Source organism: Ornithorhynchus anatinus, chromosome 1, assembly GCF_004115215.2.
Source record: "Ornithorhynchus anatinus isolate Pmale09 chromosome 1, mOrnAna1.pri.v4, whole genome shotgun sequence".
In the NCBI taxonomy this organism is placed as follows: Eukaryota; Metazoa; Chordata; class Mammalia; order Monotremata; family Ornithorhynchidae; genus Ornithorhynchus; species Ornithorhynchus anatinus.
The window spans coordinates 166,910,530-166,930,944 of record NC_041728.1 but is presented as its reverse complement, the minus strand read 5'-3'; the positions used below and the strand labels follow the sequence as shown (position 1 = coordinate 166,930,944).

General features: G+C 43.1%; 1 protein-coding gene and 1 non-coding gene across 2 annotated transcripts in view; both read right to left on the bottom strand.

Annotated features, from left to right (window-relative positions):
• EPHB1 (EPH receptor B1) overlaps positions 1-20,415 on the bottom strand; it is a 652,092-nt gene that overhangs the window by 327,265 nt on the left and 304,412 nt on the right. The gene's annotated exons all lie outside the window — the stretch shown is intronic.
• LOC114817137 lies at positions 20,275-20,412 on the bottom strand. Its single transcript, XR_003764985.1, has one exon. It is a non-coding gene; the product is annotated as a small nucleolar RNA SNORA7 (small nucleolar RNA).

Sequence of the window (20,415 nt, the reverse complement as noted above, 5' to 3'; positions counted from 1 at the left end):
TGCTTCCTCCTTTATACTGGTTCTTCCTCCAGATTTCAATATCTAGAAAGGCTTTTTGTTGGTCTTCCCCATTATTTTGTAAGCTTCTGGAGGGTAGGGAACTTGTCTCTGGTTGTTCTTGCACTGACCCAAGCACCTAGAAGAGTGCCTGACTGTGGGCACCAAATAAGTCCATCGATTGATTGATCAGTTGATCTTGATTACTGGAGACAGATCTATCTTTAACTCACATTCCTATGCTTCGAAGCCACAAACTTGGTGCATTTTGTTATCAGTCAATGATACTTCTCGAATGCTTAGTATGTGCAGCGCACTGTACTAAGCATTTGGGAGAGTTCAATACAACAGAATTAGCAGATACATCCCCTGCTTATGACGAGATACATCCCCTGCTTATGACGAGCTTACATGAAGGAAGACTTCTCCAAAACCACTGAGAAGCAGCACGACCAATTCATTCATTCAATAGTATTCACTGAGCACTTACTGTGTGCAGAGCACTGTATTAAGCGCTTGGAAAATACAGTTCAGCAAAAGATAGAAACACCAAAACAAAACAAGTAGATAGACATCAATAGCATCAAAATAGATAAATAGAATTATAGATATATACACAAAATATTAATGATGGCATTTGTTAAGCGCTTACTGTGTGCCAAGCACCGTTCTAAATGCCGGGGTAAATACAAGGTAATCAAGTTGTCCCACATGTGGCTCATAGTCTTAATCCCCATTTTGTAGATGAGTTAACTGAGGCACAGAGAAGTTAAGTGACATGCCCAAAGTCACTCAGCTGACAAGTGGCAGAGGCAGGATTAGCACCCTCAACCTCTGACTCTCAAGCCCACGCTCTTTCCACTAAACTATCAGAGGACCTGGGTTCTAATCCCAGCTTTGCCACTTATCTATTGTGGGATCTTGGGCAAGTCATTTTGCTTCTCTGTGCCTCAGGTATCTCATCTTTAATAATAATAATAATTATGGTATTTGTTAAGTGGCTTACTATTTTCCAGGCACTCTTCTAAGTGCTGAGGTGGATATAAGCAAATCAGGTTAGACACAGTCCCTGTCCTACATGGGGCTCACAGTCTCATTCTCTACTTTACAGATGAGGTAACTGAGGCAGAGAGAAGTGATGTGACTTCCCCAAGGTCACCCAGCAGATGTGGTGGAACTGGGATTAGAACCAATGACCTTCTGACTTCCAGGCCCTCGCTCGAGCCACTACTCCTTGGGCTTACAACTATGTCCAACCTTATTATCTTGTATCTATCCCAGGGCTTAGTATAGTACCTGGGGCATACTAAGTGCTTAACAAATACCATTTAAAAAATGCAATCAATCAGATTTTTAAATACTGATTATGTGCAGAGCAGTGTTCTGCGTGCTTATTCTTTCATTCAGTCGTATTTATTGAGCACTTACTGTGTGAAATGCTCTGCACTAATTTCTTGGAAGAGTACAATAAAACAATGAACAGAAACTGACCCTGCCCATAATGAGCTCACAGTCTAGGGGGGAAGACAGACATTAATATACATAAATAAATAAATGAATCAATTACAGACATATGCAAATATGCTATGGGGATGGGAAGGAGGATGAATGAAGAGAGCAAGTCACGGCAACACCGAAAGGAGAGGGAAAAGAGGAGAGGAAGGCTTAGTCGGGGAAGGCTTCTTGGAGATGTGCCTTCAATAAGGCTTTGAAGGCAGGGAGAGTAAATGTCTGTCTGATATGAGGAGGGAGGACATTCCAGGCCAGAGAAAGGATGTGGGAGAGAGGTCAGCGGCGAGATTGATGAGATTGATGTACAGTGAGAAGGTTGGCATTAGAAAAACCAAGTGTGCAGGGTGGGTTGTAGTAAGAGAGTAATGAGGTGAGGAATGACGGGGCAAGGTGACTGAATGCTTTAAAGCCAATGATGAGGAGTTTTTGTTTGATGCAGAAGTGGATCGGCAACCACTGGAGTTTTTTGAGGAGTGGGGAAACATGGTCTGAACAACCTTGATGGAAAATGATCCGGGCAGCAGTGTGGAGTATGGACTGGAATGGGGAAAGGCAGGAGGCTGGGAGGTCAGCAAGGAGGCTGATACAATAATTAAGGCAAGATAGGGTAAGGGCTTGCATTAATGTAGTAGCAGTTAGGATGGAAAGGAAGGGGTGGATTTTAGCAATGTTGTGAAGGTAGAACTGGCAGAATTTCTTGATGGCTTGAAATCATGGATTGAATGAGAGAGAGGAGTCAAGGATAATGCCAAGGTTAAGGGCTTGTGAGACAGGAAGGATGGTGGTGCCATCAACAGTGATGGGAAAGTGAGCGGGAGGATGGGATTTGGGTGGGAGGTGATGTGCGGATATCCAAGTAGAGAAGTTTTGAAGGCAAGAGGAAATGCGAGACTACATAGTAAAGGAGAGCGATCAGGGCTGGAGTTGTAGATTTGGGTGACATCAACATAGAAGGGGTAGTAGAAGCCATGTGAGCAGATTTCTCTCCCAAGGGGAGTGGGTGTAGATGGAAGATTAGAAGATGGAAGATGAAGTAACTGAGGCACAGAGAAGAAAAGTGATTTGCCCAAAGTCATACAGCTGATAAATGGTGGAGCTGGAATTAGAACCCACAACCTCTGACTCCCAAGCTCGGTCTCTTTCCACTAAGTCACGCTGCACTAAGACCTGGGGAGAAAACAAACCGACATATACCCACCTTGTCCCCCTCTAGACTGTACATTTGTTGGGGTCAGAAGACGTGTCTACCAACTCTGTTGTATTGCACTTGCCCAAGCGCTTAGTACAGTGCTCTGTCCACAATAAGTGCTCAATAAATACAATTGATTGATTGACTGATCAAGTTGTTAGATGGTCTAGCATGAATTGGCAATGATTAAAAACTGCTGAATCCACAGCAGAACTCGAACGTTCTCCTAGCAGTTCCTTTATCTGGTTGGAGTTCCTTAGGGAGACTGGGTAACTTCCTTCTGCGAAGATTTTTGAAAATAGGGGAACCATCCACTCAATAGTGATGATCAGTACCATCCTGTGTGGAGGCAGGAGACTGAACACAATGGCCTCGAGTTCCCTTCCAGCCCGGTATCCTACTGTTCTACGACAGCCTCATCTTCCTCTCACTCCAGGAGCTTCCGTCTGTGTGACGGAGCCAGCTTCTTCTAGTTACGATTTCTAACATATGGATTCCACCCGCACGCCACGGTAGTCCAGAAAGCCTGCTTGGAATCTCCTGGTGTCTGCAATCTGCTGATCTCCCAATCACCCTTGACAGGCACTGTGCTGATTTCGCAGCTGTTCCGATGAGAGTCGCAGGAAGCGGCAGAAGAGACTTTAGAGGAAGAGGATCTGGCGATTTACAGAACCCTGGAGAGTAAGATATTTTCCCCTACTGCCTTAGATATATCCAACTCCTCTCCATTTCTGCTTCTCTTCTCCCATCCCTCCCAAATGTGTGCGTTTTTGCTCAGCTGTCATACCCTGTGGCCTTTCATGCCCTCATTCATTCATTCAATTGTATTAACTGGATGCTTACTGGGGGCAGGGCAATGGACGAATTGATTAGGAGGGTGCAATATAATAATAACACATTCCCTGACCACAACGAGCTTCCAGTCTAGCGGTCTAGCTTACGTTCATTCAATCGTATTTACTGAGTGTTTACCGTGTGCAAAGCACTGTCCTAAGCACTAGGGGAAGTACAATATAACAGTCAATATACACAATCCCTACCCACAAAGAGCTTATAGTCTAGAGGGGGAGACAGACGTTCATATAAATAAATAAATTACAGATATAAACATATCTCCTCCTCTTCACCCTTGAAGAATCTACTTTTCCTCCCCATATCTGACACCTCAGTAGCGTAGGGAAATTCAGTGTGGTTTAGGGGTTGGGTGTGGCCTAGTGGAAAAAGCGTAGACTGGGAGTCAAGAGAGCTGAGTTGTAATCCGAGATCTGCCACTTGCCTGCTATGTGGACAAGTCACTGAATCTTTTTGGAAAACTCCTGTGGAGAGGGATCATACCTACCAATTCTATCAAATTGTTCTCTCCCAAGCTCTTAGAACAGTGTTCTTCACGCAGTAAATGCTCAATAAATACAATTGATTGATTAACTTCATTTTCCTCATCTGTAAAAATATGACTTAAATGTCTCCCCCTAAGACTTTGAGCCCCTTATGGGACAAGAACTGTATCTGATCAAATTGTAATGTATCAACAATATATCTGAGTGTGTTAGCACTTTGAATCATTTTTGGTACGTACCATTATTATTATTATTATTATCCTAATTATTATTACAAAACATATCTCTAGGGATGCAGTTTTCCCCTCTGTCAAATGAGGTGAATAAGCTCTGCTCTTTCCTCAATTCTTAGTCATGCTCTGGTGACTGAGAAATGGTGGTGAAATGTGGTGAAATTGATGTGAACCACTATGAATTCTTTGGGTGTTGCTCTTTATTTATGCAATGAATGCATTCATCCAATATATAATCAATCAATTAATTGACTGATGGGATTTAATGAGCATTTACTTTGGCAAGAGCACTGTACTAAGCACTTGGAAGAGAACAATGCAGTTCATTGATTGCAGTTGGGGAAGCAACGTGGCTTAGTGGAAAGAGCCTGGGCTTCGGAGTCAGAGGTCATGGGTTCGACTCGCGGCTCTGCCACTTGTCAGCTGTGAGACTGTGGGCAAGTTACTTAACTTCTCTGTGCTTCAGTTACCTCATCTGTAAAATGGAGATTAACTGTGAGTCTCACGTGGGACAACCTGATTACCCTGTATCTACCCCAGCGCTTAGAACAGTGCTCGGCACAGAGTAAGCACTTAACAAATACCAACATTATTATTATTATTATAGATGTGATTTGCTACCAACTAGACACTGTACGTGGGAGAGTTCTTAGGAGGAGAAAGTACAGTTGATAGATATAATCTACCACTGATAATATATGTCTAATACAAAGTCACAATTATGTCTTTAATTAATGTCATGAGTTCTTCCAAAAATAACTGTGGGAAAATGGACATCCTACCTAAAAACTATTCCATTCTGCATTCCCCAAGCAGGGTGGATATCAAGAGTCCCTGCTCCCGACATGCTCTGTGCACTCTGGGACATGGATAAAAGCTGCTACCACACATTCTTGGGCTCCTCTACCCCTACAGAGAACTTGAGCTTATTTTGTGTATTTCTTTGTACAGTGTTTCCATGTTTCATCATGTGAATTGTCCGTCTCCAATCCCTTCTCGCCATTTAAGCTCTTAGATTGAAAGGTTCCTGGGGCTCAGGGACTGTGTTTAAAAAGCAGCTTGGCCCAATGGAAAGAGCCTGGCTCTGGGAGTTGGAGGATGTGGGTTCTAATCCCAGCTCTGCCCCATCTCTGCTGTGTGATCTTGGGCAAGTCACTTAACTTCTCTGTGCCTCAGTTACGTCATCTGTAAAATGGGGATCAAGACCATGAGCCCTATGAGGGACAGGGACTGTGTATAACCTGATTATGTTGTATCTATCCCAGTGTTTAGAACAGTGCTTGGCACAGAATAAGTGCTTTAACAAATAATAATAATAATAATAATAATAATAATAATAATAACAATGGTATTTGTTAAGCACTTACTATGTGTCAAGCACTGTTCTAAGTGCTGATAAAAAGTAATCAGGTTGTCTCACGTAGGGCTCACAGTCTTAATCCCCATTTTACAAATGAGGTAAGTGAGATACATAGAAGTTAAGTGATTTGGCCAAGATCACACAGCTGCCAAGCTGCGGAATTAGAACCCATAACCTCTGATTCCCAAGTCCGGGCTCTTTCCACTAAGCCATGCTGTGTATCCTCTCGTAGAAATTAGTTCATTGGTGTATACACAGAAATCCCTTAATAAATAACATTACCATTAATAGTAGTACTTCTATTATTACTACAACTACATGAGATGGCAGGGAGGCACAGGGAAGGAAACGTTCAAATATCAAAAATCAATTTTCAATCCAATAATCTGTGCCTTGGGTATCAAATCTATGAGCATTTCTTCAGACTCAACCTTTCCACCATAAACACAGTCAGGTTGTTGAGAAGCAGCATGGCTCAGTGGAAAGAGTACGGGATTTGGAGTCAGAGGTCATGGGTTCGAATCCTGCTCGGCCACTTGTCAGCTGTGTGACTTTGGGCAAGTCACTTAACTACTCGGTGCCTCAGTTACCTCATCTGTAAAATGGGGATTAAGACTGTGAGCCCCACGTGGGACAATCTGATTTCCCTGTGTCTACCCCGCGCTTAGAACAGTGCTCGGCACATAGTAAGCGCTTAACAAATACCAACATTATTATTATTATTATTATCTCAATCTTAACCCCAAGCAACAGAGGCTGGAGTGTTTTTTTCCTCCCTCAGAGAGATTTCTCTCTTAGAATAGCTGAGGCATGTGTGATGGGGTTGGGCGGAAAATGCTGGCTACCCTCTGGGATGACCTGTAACAGCTGTGGGGTTCCAGAAGCCACAGGGACGGAATGCATGACACCTGTTTACAGTGTGTTTAACCATTAGCCATGTTAATATAGGAAATCGGGAAGAAATAAACCGATTAAATCTGCCAAATTGGACCACATGTCATTTTTGGCCAAGAGAAGGAGACAGAGGGGATGGATGATGCCCCTGAACCTACCTATCATGCTGAACATGGGATGCTTGGATGCATTTTCCCTCCACTAAGCTGTAGGTTTCCTCTCTCACACCCAAGAAACAAACTGTTTGAGACTTTGAAGGTAATCATAAGACACTACGCTTACTCTTCTGCCCACCTGCCCCCTAAATTGCTCACAGTATGATTAGATTGATGATCACATAGTGAGAAGGAAAGCTAAGTTGGGTCTAAGTGGGTAAACATTTTTCCTGGCAGCACAGATCCCCGAGGTACCCATGAATTCTGCTACCTGGGCAGCATTTGAAGAAGTCTTATTCGACTAATTTATGTCTGCATCTACCTTGTAAGGTAAGCTCCTTGTGGGCAGGGAACATGTCTTGCTCTGCTGTTGCACTTTCCCAAACAGTAGAGTGCACTGTACTCCATAAATTCTCAATAAATGCCTTTACTCTCCTATAACTATTACTACTCCTAATACTTCTGCTACTAATCTCATCCTGTAAAGAATGCCAGCAAGTATTTTCACAGCCAGCAAGTATTTCCACAGGCAGAGGAGAGTCTGGGAGTTAAGGATCACCAAGCCTTAGAACAGAAATGAAAGTTGGATAAGGCCAAAAAGCTTGCCCCACTTATTCTTTTGGGCAGGGACAAAGACCAACTATGATGCCAAATCTAGCATTAGCCCTGAGTTCCCAGGAACTACTCTGGGTTCAGTTTCACTAATCAGCAGGCCCAAGGGGTAGTAATAGTACTTACTGAGTGTCTAATGAGTGCAATGCTCTGTACTATGCACTTGGGAGAATTCAAATGCAGCAAAGGAAATGGAAATTAAATCTGGAAATGGCCCAGACCTTGACATTATCATTTCTTTAAAAAATAACCACAGAATCTGAAATGACCAACGGGGAAACATTCACAGGTAGGAAATGTTCAAGGTGAGCAGCCATCTTCTCTACAGCCAGGACATCTAAAAAGCTGCTATTTGGTGAGCCGAAACTGGGAAATGGAAGTTTTCTTTTGTTGCCTGTCTCCCCGTTCTAGACTGTGAGCCCATTGTTGAGTAGGGATTGTCCCTATCTGTTGCCAAATTGTACTTTCCAAGCACTTAGTACAGTGTTCTGCACACAATAAGCACTCAATAAATAGGATTGAATGAATGAAAGCAAGGAGAGCAGAGGAAACGTTTTGAGGACACGGTAAAAAAAAAAAGACAGTCAATTCTGCATCCTAGCTAAAGCCTGGGAGTCAAATGTGTATAGGCCAGCAAGAAGCGGCTCTTTTCGAGCCAAAGCTTGGTAAAAATGAGATAAAGAAGCCAAAGAGGAAAGAGCAACAGACACCACCAAAATTAAGCATGGAAACGCAAGAGACAACCTTTTTGTGATAACCATTTGGCCAGGACTATGAACTCCATACTGGCCTCAAACACATTCATAGGTGAATTTTCCCATGAATGGGGATTCATTCAGGTGAAAAGGCAACTCTACATATCCTGCAAAATGATTTAGCTTAATCTGGGGATTGTTTTTTTTTTCTTTACAAAAGGTAAATGAATTAAGTTAATAGCCATTCTCTTACAAGACAGACTGAAGAACAAATCAGAGGGAATGAAGCACAATCTATGCTAGACGTGGACAAAATGTACAGGTTAATGCATGGTTCCTGGAGAATCCATCTTGCTTTATCCTCTTTCCTGGAGCATATGTCTGGGGGAAGCAGTATGGTGTGGTGGATAGAGCACAGGCCTGAGAGTAAGAAGGTCATGCGTTCTCAGTCTGGCTCCACTACTTGTGTGCTGTGTGACTTTGGAAAAGCCACTTCACTTCTCTGGGCCTCAATGATCTCATTTGTAAAATGGGGATTGAGACTGTGAGCCGCACGTGGGACTTGGTCTATGTCCAATCTGATTTCCTTGCATCCACCCCGGCATTTAGCACAGTGACTGTCACATAGTACATGGTTAATAAGTACCATTATCATTATTATGATTATCATCTTTAGTACAGTGCTCTGCATATAGTAAGCACTCAATAAATATGATTGAATGAATGAATGAATCATTGTTATTATTGATGGCTTTTCTCTCACCAGCTCGTAGTACTCAGCTGGAGGTCAGCTCCCCCAGAGCAGTTCACTTAGACACTCCTCTCAACCCTCGGCTCCTACAAGGGGTAGTTTTTGAACCTCCAGCTTTTGAGCGCATCCACCTCTGCTTCAAACAGAGTCTCCTCATCACTGGCTTTAAAGCAATCACCTTGTCGCCTCCTACCTCAGCTCGCTACTCTCCTACTACAATCCAGTCTGCATGTTTCGCTCCTCTATTCCTATCCTTATGACTGTAACTCGACCTCCTCTATCTCATTGCTGACCACTCTCCCTTGATCGCCCGTGTCCTGCCTCTGGCCTGGAATACCCTCCCTCTTCATATTCAACAGGCATGTGCTCTCCCCCACTTCAAACCTTAATTGATGGCACATCTCCTCCAAGAGGCCTTCCCTGACTAAGCCCTCTTTTCCTCTTCTCTCTCCCTTCTGCATCATCCTGGCTTGCTCCCTTTATTGATCTTCCCTCCCAACCCCACAGCACTTATGTACATGCATGTAACTTCTTTATTTTGCATTAATGTCTCCCCCTCTAGACTGTAAGTTCGTTGTGGGTGGGGAATGTCTCCGTTTATTGTTATACTGTTCTCTCCCAAATGCTTAGTACGGTGCTCTGCACACAATAAGCATTCATTCAATCATATTTACTGAGCACTTACTGTGTGCAGAGCACTGTAATAAGTGTATGGAAAGTACAAATCAGCAAAAAAGTACTGAATAAATATGACTGACTGACTGGCTGCTCTTCTGATCAGTTTCACCAACTTTGGATACTGCCATCGAAATCTGCCAAAATCCCATTCATTCCAACTCAGTTTATCTGGACTAGTAACAAAGGAGGATGGAAGAGCATGGGAGGTCAAAGCAATTGACAGGAGGTGATAGATCCAGTGATAAACCACTTTTGTATTTTTACAAAGAAAACCTTATGGATCCACTACCAGAAAGATTGCAGATGGAGAGCGGGGCATTCCGGGAGAGATGTGTCCATGGTGTCGCTATGGGTTGGAGGCGACTTAGCACAAGAAAAGACAAGATGGAAGGCAGCAGGTAGACTGAGGAAACACTTCAAGGATTTGGAAAAACTCTGAAGGGGAGAAGCCTGGAAAATGGTGTCTCAGTTGGCCGTGACATAGCAAGTGTTGATTCTTAATAATGTTGGTATTTGTTAAGCGCTTACTATGTGCCGAGCACTGTTCTAAGCGCTGGGGTAGACAGAGGGGAATCAGGTTGTCCCACGTGGGGCTCACAGTCTTAATCCCCATTTTACAGATGAGGTAACTGAGGCACCGAGAAGTTAAGTGACTTGCCCAAGTCACACAGCTAAGTGGCCGAGCCGGGATTCGAACCCATGACCTCTGACTCCAAAGCCCGTGCTCTTTCCACTGAGCCATGCTGCTTCTCAAGCCTTCTTCAAGCCTGATTCCTCAAGCCTTAGATATCAAGCCAGGGCCAGGCCTATCTTTCACGCAAAAAGGATGGCAATGGGTATTACAGAAGCTCTGCTGATTTAATTGATCAATCAATCACTGATATTCATTGAGCACTTAATATGTGCAGAGCACTGTAGTAAGTGCTTGGGAGAGTACAAAATAATTGAATTAGCAGACACTTTCCTTTCCTATGAGGAATTTACAGTGTAGAGGGGGAAACAGATGATAATATAAATAATTTCTAATCCACAATTTAAAGGTACGTACACAAGTGCCATGGGGTTGTAGGTTCTTTCCTTTCTGATTCTCCTACTTGCCTTCTTCCCCTTCCTGAAACAGTAATTGAGAGGGAGGGAAGATAATCAGCCTTGATAACCTCCTACCTCCCCTCCCTTTTTTTTTTTTTGAAGAGCTGAAGGGTTGCTGCTATTTAACATTTCAAAGCCCCAGAAAAGAGCAGTAATGGAAGCGGTTGAATTTTCCACCTAGACAGACCTCCCCTCCATCCTCCTGACTCAAAAACTGGAAGTGAGAGCAGGCATGAAGGCGGAATGGGTCCAGAACCAGTGGAAGATAACTCAGGGGAAAGAATCAAATCCTAGTTGAAAGCGAGAAGGGGAGCAGGCCACGAACAAAAGCCGAGGAAAAGAGAACCGAGGAGGGAGTTGCAGAAATTGGAACTGTATTCCTAGGCTTTTTCTGGCTCCTAACAGAGTCTGAGATTAGTGTTGATAATAGCTTCACCACAGGACCATGCAAAATCAATGCAACTGGGAAGGAGGAAAGATCCATTTATCTTCTTAGGGAGAAATAGAAGGTGTGATTAAAAAAAGACGAATTATACCAAACGCAGGTAATTGATGTGCATTCATGGAAATCCTACAAGGAAGGCCAACTGTACTCAATCGTTCATTACGGGGCATGATTTTCAAGAGGTTCTCGTATCAATCTGCGTGCCGAGAGCAAACGATCCAAATTCTGGGTACAGTGGTAATAGGATGGAGCTTTTTAAATCCCCTCCTTTTTGTAGAGTTCATTCACATGATAGTACAGTTCAGTAGCAGTAACAGTAGTAATAAGCGTAACTGTTTGCCGAACTATGTAAAGTGCTGTGGAAGAATGTACAAATGGGAATGTACAAATGGGAATTAGACAGAACCTATCCCTGAAGGGATTCACCCTCTAAGAATGAAGAAGGGGTTGAGGACTTGAAACAGACATAATGGGAGCGGGGAGCTCTGCTTTTGGTCCTGAGGAAAGAGAACTGCTTTGCGAATCAGATCACCTGCGTTCTGATCCTGCTTCTATCTGCTGGAACTATGCCATGGGTGGTGAAGCCTTCTGACTGAAGAACCACTAGGGAGTTCCTTGAAGTGGACCTGCCTAGAAAAGCAGCTGGCTAAAATAGATGGCAAAGACTAGCGGTGTGGCCCAGTGGATAGAGCACAGGCCTGGGAGTCAGAAGGTCATGGGTTCTAATCCCTGCTCCGTCACTTGTCTGCTGTGTGACCTCGGGCAAGTCTGCTTTACCTGTCTGAGCCACAGTTCCCTCATCTGAAAAATGGGGATTAAGAGTGTGAGCCCCAGTGTGGGACACGGACGGTGTCCAACCTGATTAACTTGAATTTACCCCAGCTCTTAGAAAGTGCTTGGCACACAGAAAGCACTTAGCAAATACCATAATTGCGAATTATTACCATGTCAACTAACTGCCGGGTCATGGTGCTTTGGTATCGCGTCGAACTATGCTGAGGTTACCTAGGCCTCACAGGGCCGGCACAGGAAATACTTACGTGTGCCCTTTGCAATGTGTTGAACCTCGGCTCGCCCACCGCTTCATTGCCTTTCGGCACCCAGCAGAAGCATGACTGTCCAGGAAGTGCCTAGTACAGTGCTCTGCACACAGTAAGCACTCAATAAATAATAATAATAATAACAACAATTACAGTATTTGTTAAGTGCTTGCTATATGCCAAGCACTGTACTAAGCTCTGGGGGAGATACGAAGTAATCAGGTTGCCCCATGTGGGGCTCACAGTTTTAATCCCCATTTTACAGATGAGGGAACTGAGGCACAGAGAAGTTAAGTGGCTTGCCCAAGGTCACACAGCAGACAAGTGGTGGAGCCGGAATTAGAACCCATGACCTCTGACTACCAAGCCCGGGTTCTTGCCACTACACCATGCTATCTCTCTGTGATCAATAAACAAATATGATTAATACAATGAATACACTTCATAAATAAATACGACTGAATGAATGAATGAAAGATGGCACTAATCAAACCACTAAACAGCGTGGCTCAATGGAAAGAGTCTGGGCTCTGGAGTCAGAGGTCATGGGTTCGAATCCCAGCTTGGCCACTTGTCAGCTGTGTGACTTTGGGCAAGTCACTTAACTTCTCTGTGCCTCAGTTACCTCATCTGTAAAATGGGGATTAAGACTGTGAGCCCCACGTGGGACAACCTGATTCCCCTTTGTCTACCCCAGCGCTTAGAACAGTGCTCGGCACACAGTAAGCGCTTAACAAATACCAACATTATTAAACGTTCTAATCAATTCCCCCACACTGTTTCTCGGTTCCGTCTTAGTAGCCTGAATTTTCCACAGATCACGGTACCATGAATATATGGGCCATAAATATAATCTTGACTGTGTTTACCCCCAAATCCACCACAGCTTCCCCATCCTCAAGGCCCTCTTGAAATCTAATTTTCTTCAGTCAATCAATCAGTGGTATTCACTGAATGCTTACTATGTGAAGAGCACTGTACTAAGTGCTATGGAGAGTGTAATACAACAGAGTTGGTAGACATGTTCCTGGCCCACAAGGAGTTTACAGCCTAGAGGAATATCAGTTTATCAGTGGCATTTATTGAGTATTTACTGTGCGCAGAACACTATTCTAAGTGCTTGGGACAGTACAAAACAAGAGTTGGCAGACGTGATCCCGGCCAACAAGGAGCAGAAAGAGCCCGGGTTTGGGAGTCAGAGGTCGTGGGTTCTAATCCCAGCTCTACCACTTGACAGCTATGTGACTGTGGGCGAGTCACTTAACTTCTCTGTGCCTCAGTTACCTCATCTGTAAAATGGGGATTAAGACTGTGAGCCCCACCTGGGACAACTTAATAACCTTGCAGCTCTCCCAGTGCTTAGAACAGTGCTTGGCACATAGTAAGAACTTACCAAATACCATTATCATTATTATCAAAGCTGCATCCACTCAATACTCGCCCTGAGCATTACTGTTCATTTGTGTATTTGTATTTATTAATATATCTATTTTCACTGTCAGTTATTTAGTCTTCTATTTCATACTGACAATTTGTACATCTTCCAGCTATGCCATTTTTCTTCCTCCTTTATGATTTGCAAGTGTTTATTTGTAAAATTTTTTTTGTCTTTCTACCGCCCCCATCAGAATGTAAACTCCTTGTGAGCAGGGAACATGTCTCATGGTTTGGTTGTACTTTCTCAAGCACTTGGCTCAGTGCTGGACACTCAGTAGGTATTCAATAAGCACCTCTGTTTGATTGATCTGTCTTATCTTTACTGGAAAATAACAGATTTTTGGAGATTTTTGAAGATAAGCAGCTTGGCTTACTAAGGTGGCAAGAGCATGGACTTGGGAGTAAGAGGACGTGGGTTCTAATTCTGCTCTGCCACTTGTCTGCTGTGTGACCTTGGGCATGTCACTTAACTTCTCTTTGACAAAGTTACCTCATCTGTAAAATGGGGATAAAGATTGTAAGCCTCTTGTGTGACAGGAACTGTTTCCAACCTGGATTACCTTGTATCTACCCTAGCACTAAGAACAGTGTTTGGCACATGGTAAGTACTTAACAATTACAATACTAATGCTAATAATTATTTCCTGTTATCATTACACTCATCCCCCTGCCTCCGGCTTGATTAAATATACATGGCCATAAGAGATGAGGGTCTATCCCTCTTGTTTTTTAACTGAAGGAAAAAGCATCACTGGGGCTACTAACAACCATGCAAGGTGATAATACTACTCTAGTGTTTGCTCTATTGGGAAGGATGATGGGAGAACTTTTTGTTTCTTGTTAGTTTTAGACAGTTGAGGCTCTCTAAAGTCAAGATATTGCTTCCTGCCAATTAAAATTTGCCACATATTTGCCCCAAATAGATATTCTCTATTCTGGGTATATCCTTTCCTCCTCTCCTGTCCCTCGACACTGGCGGGAGCACTGGATTGGGAATCAGAACAATGTCATTTTAAGAACACTTACTATGTGCAGCGTACTGTACTAAGCCATTGGGAGAGTCCAATTCAATAGACTAGGTTAGCACAATCTCTACTAGGAGCTCACAGTCTAGTGGAGGAGACAGACATTCATATGAATTACAGATAAGGGAAAAGGGGAATATACAGATATGTGATTTTAGTAGACTGTTGGAAAAACTACAGTCAACTGGTTACTTAGGAAATGACATTGACAATTCCAGTTTACCTATACCTTTACCTTAGAGTCTGCCCCTGTAAATTGTGACCAAAATGTCTTCCTCTCCCTAGGTGGAAATAAAGGAGATGATAAATACAAAAAACTTTTGACCTCTTAGTAATATATACCACTTTGTAAATGCCTTTAAAATTGTAGGATCCGTAAACTCCTCACTAGATTGTAAGATCCTAGGGGGCAGTGATCATTCTTTTAGACTGTGAGCCCATTGTTGGGCAGGGATTGTCTCTATCTGTTACCAAATTTTACAGTCCAAGCACTTAATACAGTGCTCTGCACACAGTAAGTGCTCAATAAATACGATTGAATGAATGAATTCCTAACAACACTTTTATATTGTACTCTCCCAAGTGCTAGGCACAGTACTTTGTACACAGTAAGTGCTGGATAAATACACTAATAACAATACTAATGATGGTATTTGTTAAGTGCTTACTATACGTGCCAGGCATTGTTCTAAGTGCTGGGATGGATACAAGCAAATCAGGTTGGACACAGTCCCTGTCCCACATAAGGCTCACAGTCTCAATCCCGATGAGGTGAGACACTGAGAAGTCAAAGTGACTTGTAAATAAGTGGTAGAACCGGGATGAGAAACCATAACCTTTTGAGTCCCAGGCCCAAGCTCTACCCATTACACCATGCTGCTTCTCCACCTGATGAATTGATTATCTCTTCTTATTAATATCTGGCTCCCTCTTTAAACTACAAATCTCTCTATTGTACACTCCCATGGACTTAATACAGTGCTCTGCACATAGTAAGTGCTCAATAAATATGATTGATTGATAAGCTCCTAGAGTACATGGATCATGTCTACTAACTTTATTGTTCCCAACCAAGCACTTAATACTTTCATTCATTTGATTGAATTTATTGAGTGCTTACTGTGTGTAAAGCACTTTTCTAAACTCTTGGGTGAATATAATGTAACAATAAACAGACACATTCCTTGCACAGTGCAGGATGAGTTCATAGTCTAGAGAGGGAGACAATCATTAATAGATGTAAATTATAGATATATATATAAGTGCGTGGGATTGGTTTGGGGGATGAATGAAAGGAGCAAGACAGGGTAACGCAGAAGGGAGTGGGAGAAGTGAAGAGGAGGGCTTAGTTGGGGAAAGCTTCTTAGAGGAGCTGTGCCTTCAATAAGGCTTTGAAAGCAGGGAGAGCCACTGTCTGATTACAGTGCTTAGAATAGTGCTTGGCACATAGTAAGTGCTTAACAAATACCATCATCATCATTATTATTATTATTACATGAGGAGGGTGGGCGTTCCAGGCCAGAGGTAGGATGTGGGTGAGAGGTCGGTGGGGAGAGAGATGAGATCAAGGTACAGTGAGAAGGTTAGCTTTAGAGGAATGGAGTGTGCAGGCTGGGGTGTAGCAGGAGAGTGGCGAGGTGAGGTAGGAGGGGGTAAGGGGTTTGAGTGTTTTAAAGTCAAGGGTGAGAAGTCTTCGTTTGATGCGGAAGTGGCTGGGCAACCACTGGAGTTTACTGTTGAGGGGAGAAACATGGTCTGAACGTTTTTGTAGGAAAATGATCTGGGCAGCAGAGTGGAGTATGGACTGGAGTGGGAAAAGACAGAAGGCTGGAAGGTCAGCAAGGAGGCTGATACACTAATAAAGGCTGGATAGGATAAGTGCTTGCATTAACATGGTAATGGTTTGGATGGAGTGGAAGGGGCAGATTTTAGCAATTCTGTGATGGTCCAACTGACAGGATTTAGCAATGGCTTGACCATGTGGGTTGAATGAGAGAGGAGTCAAGTTTAATGCCAAGATTATGGGTTTGTGAGACAGGAAGGATGGTGGTGCCATCTACAGTGAGCAGGAGAACAGGATTTGGGTGGGAAGGTAGGTTCAGTTTTTAGGCATATTAAGTTTGAAGTGATGGGCGGACAACCAAGTAGAGATGTTTTGATGGCAGGAGGAAATGTGAGGCTGCAGAGAGGGAGAGAGATCAGGGCTGGAGATGTAGAGTACGGTACAGTGGTTTGCACAGAATAATACTGATTTGCATAGAATTAATATTATTGATCGATTGATGAAAGTGCTACAGAAACTCAAGGTGATCTTGATCCAACATATGTCCTGAAACTTCCCAGCATTAATTTGGTAAAACTCTATGTACCTTTATTTGTGAACTGCCTCTGCAAGAGCCCTCACCTATGTGCCTTAGACATTTATAATCTCTTTTTGCCCTTTGATAATTACCAAGGTGACAGTCGCATCGGCAAAAAGCCATATATTCAGGACTCTGCGACTACCTTCTATCTATGCAATTATAAATAAATGTGTATACCAGCAAGCACTTTGTAAGTCATCATTATTGCAAGTTAAGACCTCTTTCTATTTTGCTCTTCTAACGCAAGTCCTAGTGGAAAGAAGGCAGGGCTAAGAATCAGGTGACCCAGGTTCTATTCCTGGCTCTGCCGCTTGTCTGTTGTGTGACCTTGGGCCAGCCACTTAACTTTTCTCTATCTTAGTTTGCTTTCCTGTAAAATGAAGATAAAATATTGCTCCCTCCCTTTACTGACTGGGAGCCCTGTGTGGGATGGGGACTGTGTCCTACCTATCAGTCAATTAATAGTATCTATTGAGCACTTACTATGTGCATAGCACTGTACTAAGCACTTGGAAGAGTAGAATACGACAGAATTAGTGGACACTTTCCTTGCCCATAACAAGCTCACAACCTAGAAGGGGAAACATATTAATATAAATGAATTTTTTTATATATATAATTTAAAGATATATACATAAGGGTTGTGAGGCTGGGGGGTGGGACGAATATCAAATATCCAAAAGTCACGGATCCAAATACATAGATGACGTAGAAGGGAGAGCAAGCCAGAGAAATGGGAGAGTAGAAAATGATGTATAGAGATAAGATGATAATCTTGTATCTACTGCAATGCTTAGTACAATATTTGGCACATTTTAAGTGTTTGATAAATACCCAAATCATTATTATTATTGCTACCATTATTGTTTGCTTAGTACAATATACAGCATTTGGTAGATACTGAATAAATGATATTACAGTATTGCCTAGTGGATAGAACAAAGGCCCAGGAGTCAGAAGGACTTGGCTTCTAATCCTGACTCTTACACTTCTCTGCTGTGTGACCCTGGGCAAGTTACTTCACTTCTCTGGGTCTCAGTTACCTCATCTGTAAAGTGGGGATTAAGACTGTGGGACAGGGACTCTGTCCAGTCCAATTTGCTTGTATCCACTCCAGTGCTTAGAACAGTGCCTGGCACAGAGTAAACGCTTATCAAATACCACAGTTATTACATTACTGATGAAGTTAATACCCCATGCAGACATTCATTCATTCAATTATATTTATTGAGCGCTTACTATGTGCAGAGAACTGTACTAAGTGCTTGGAATGTACACTTCAGCCACTGATAGAGATAATCCCTGTCCAACAACTGGCTCACAGTCTAAATTCATGGGTAAAGAGAAAGAAAATGTGTTATAATAATGATGGCATTTGTTCAGCTCTTACTATGTGCTGTTCTAACCACTAGGGTAGATACAAGGTAATCAGGTTGTCCCACAGGTTGGCTCACAGTCTTAATCCCCATTTTCTAGATGAGGTAACTGAGGCCCAAAATCACACAGCTGACAAGTGGCCGAGCCGGGATTAGAACCCACGACCTCTGATTCCCAAGCCTGGGTTCTTTCCACTAAACCATGCTGCTTTTCAGTAGAACATAGGAATGGATGAACATAAGAACAGATAATAATAATAATAATGATAGTTGTGGTATTTGTTAAGTGCTCTTAACAAGAATAGGGCCCTGTACTTATTGCTGGGGTGGATACAAGCAACAGATGACATGGCACGGCTGTGTCAGACCAGTGGACCATGTGACTCAGTGTTTGGACTGACAATGGCAACAGGATGTCTGCAGGAACCATCAGAAGGTAATTCTGCTTGTCAGCCACCCTAAAGTAGAGAGATAAGGCACCTAACATCCTTCTCCATTAATGGATAAAATAATCATAGTAATATCTGTGATATTTTGTTAAGTGCTTACTGTGTGCCAGGCACTGTTCCAAGTGCTGAAGTAAATACAAGCTAATCAGGTTGGACACAAACTTTGTCCCACAAGGGGATGACCATCTTAATTCCTATTTTACAGATGAGGGAACTGAGACCCAAAGAAGTTGAGAAGCAGCGTGGCTCAGTGGAAAGAGCCCTGGCTTGGGAGTCAGAGGTCAAGGTTTCGAATCCCGGCTCGCCACTTGTCAGCTGTGTGACTGTGGGCAAGTCACTTAACTTCTCTGGGCCTCAGTTACCTCATCTGTAAAATGGGGATTAACTGTGAGCCTCACTTGGGACAACCTGATTACCCTGTATCTCTCCCAGAGCTTGATCAGTGCTCTGCTTAAGCGCTTAACAAATACCAACATTATTAGTAAATGACTTGCCCAAGGTCATACAGCAGAGAAGTCGCTGAAGAAGGATTTGAACCCATGTCCTTCTGACTCCCAGGCCGGTTCTCCATCCACTAAGCCATGCTGCTGCTTAACTGAGCGGGCTGCTCTACAGTGAAAAGATCTTGCTGGGATAAAATGGTTGAACTGTGAAGATGTTGTCAGTTCCAATGGGGCTCTGCTATTCATGAAATAAATTCTTGGTGTCAATGTAGACGTGACCTATGTGTTTTGGAAGCCAAAATCATTTATTATATGTACTCTTTATAATGTGTATTCTTTATTTGTCCTCTATATTTTTTCTGTTAGTTCTCTGCTTAGGGCTTTTGAAAGTATTTAGAGGCTAGTAAATAACTGAAATTGCTTCTCTTTTTAAATGTAGAGCTCTAAGTGAGTTTGATGTTGTGTCCCGTAATAATACATTGTGGGATCGTAAAAAGCCTGTAATTTTGGAGGCAGAAACAGTCGGCTAACACAATGTAGAACAGGGGATGAAAGAACGATTTGGTTCACTATTTTTTCTGATGGGTTGAAGGCCCGAAGGCTCACTGTGCGTGTTTGCTATGGAAGACTAGATGCCACAGGTAATTGTCCCAGAAATCCCAAATTGTCATTTCACTTTTATTTCAGCCTCCTTTCCACAGTGAGGGCTGCTGACAAGGAGCCAAGAGAACTCATTTATATTTCCCTACTCTCCTTGCCTCTGTTCACCTGATTCAACCAAGCAATACTATTTACTGAGCATCTACTGTGTTCGCAGAGCACTATAATGGGGATGACGACTGGGACTGGGACAGGGACTTTGTCCAACTTGATTATCTTGGATCTACCCCAGCCCTTAATCCAGTGCTGGGCCTTAGTAAGCACTTAACAAATGCCATGAGAAAAAAAAAACACAAATGTATGTACATTTCTTGTCCTATGCCATCAGGTTGTCTCTGACCCATAGATACAGCATGGACACACCTCTCCCAGAATGCCCCGCCTCCATCCGCAATTGCTCTGGTAGTGTATCCAAAGAGTTTTCTCGGTAAAAATACAGAAGTGGCTTACCATCACCTCCTTCCATGCAGTCAACGTGAGTCTCCGCCTTCGACTCTCTCCCATACCGGAGCTGCGCAGCACAGGGGAGTCTTGACTTGTAGCAGATTGTCCTCCACTCGCTAGCCACTCCCCAAGCTAGGAATGGAATGGATATGTCTCGGCTTGACTCTCCCTCCCATAGTCGAGACTGGTAGAGTACTGGAAACTCTCCAGGTGTGACCCTGAGAGGGAATG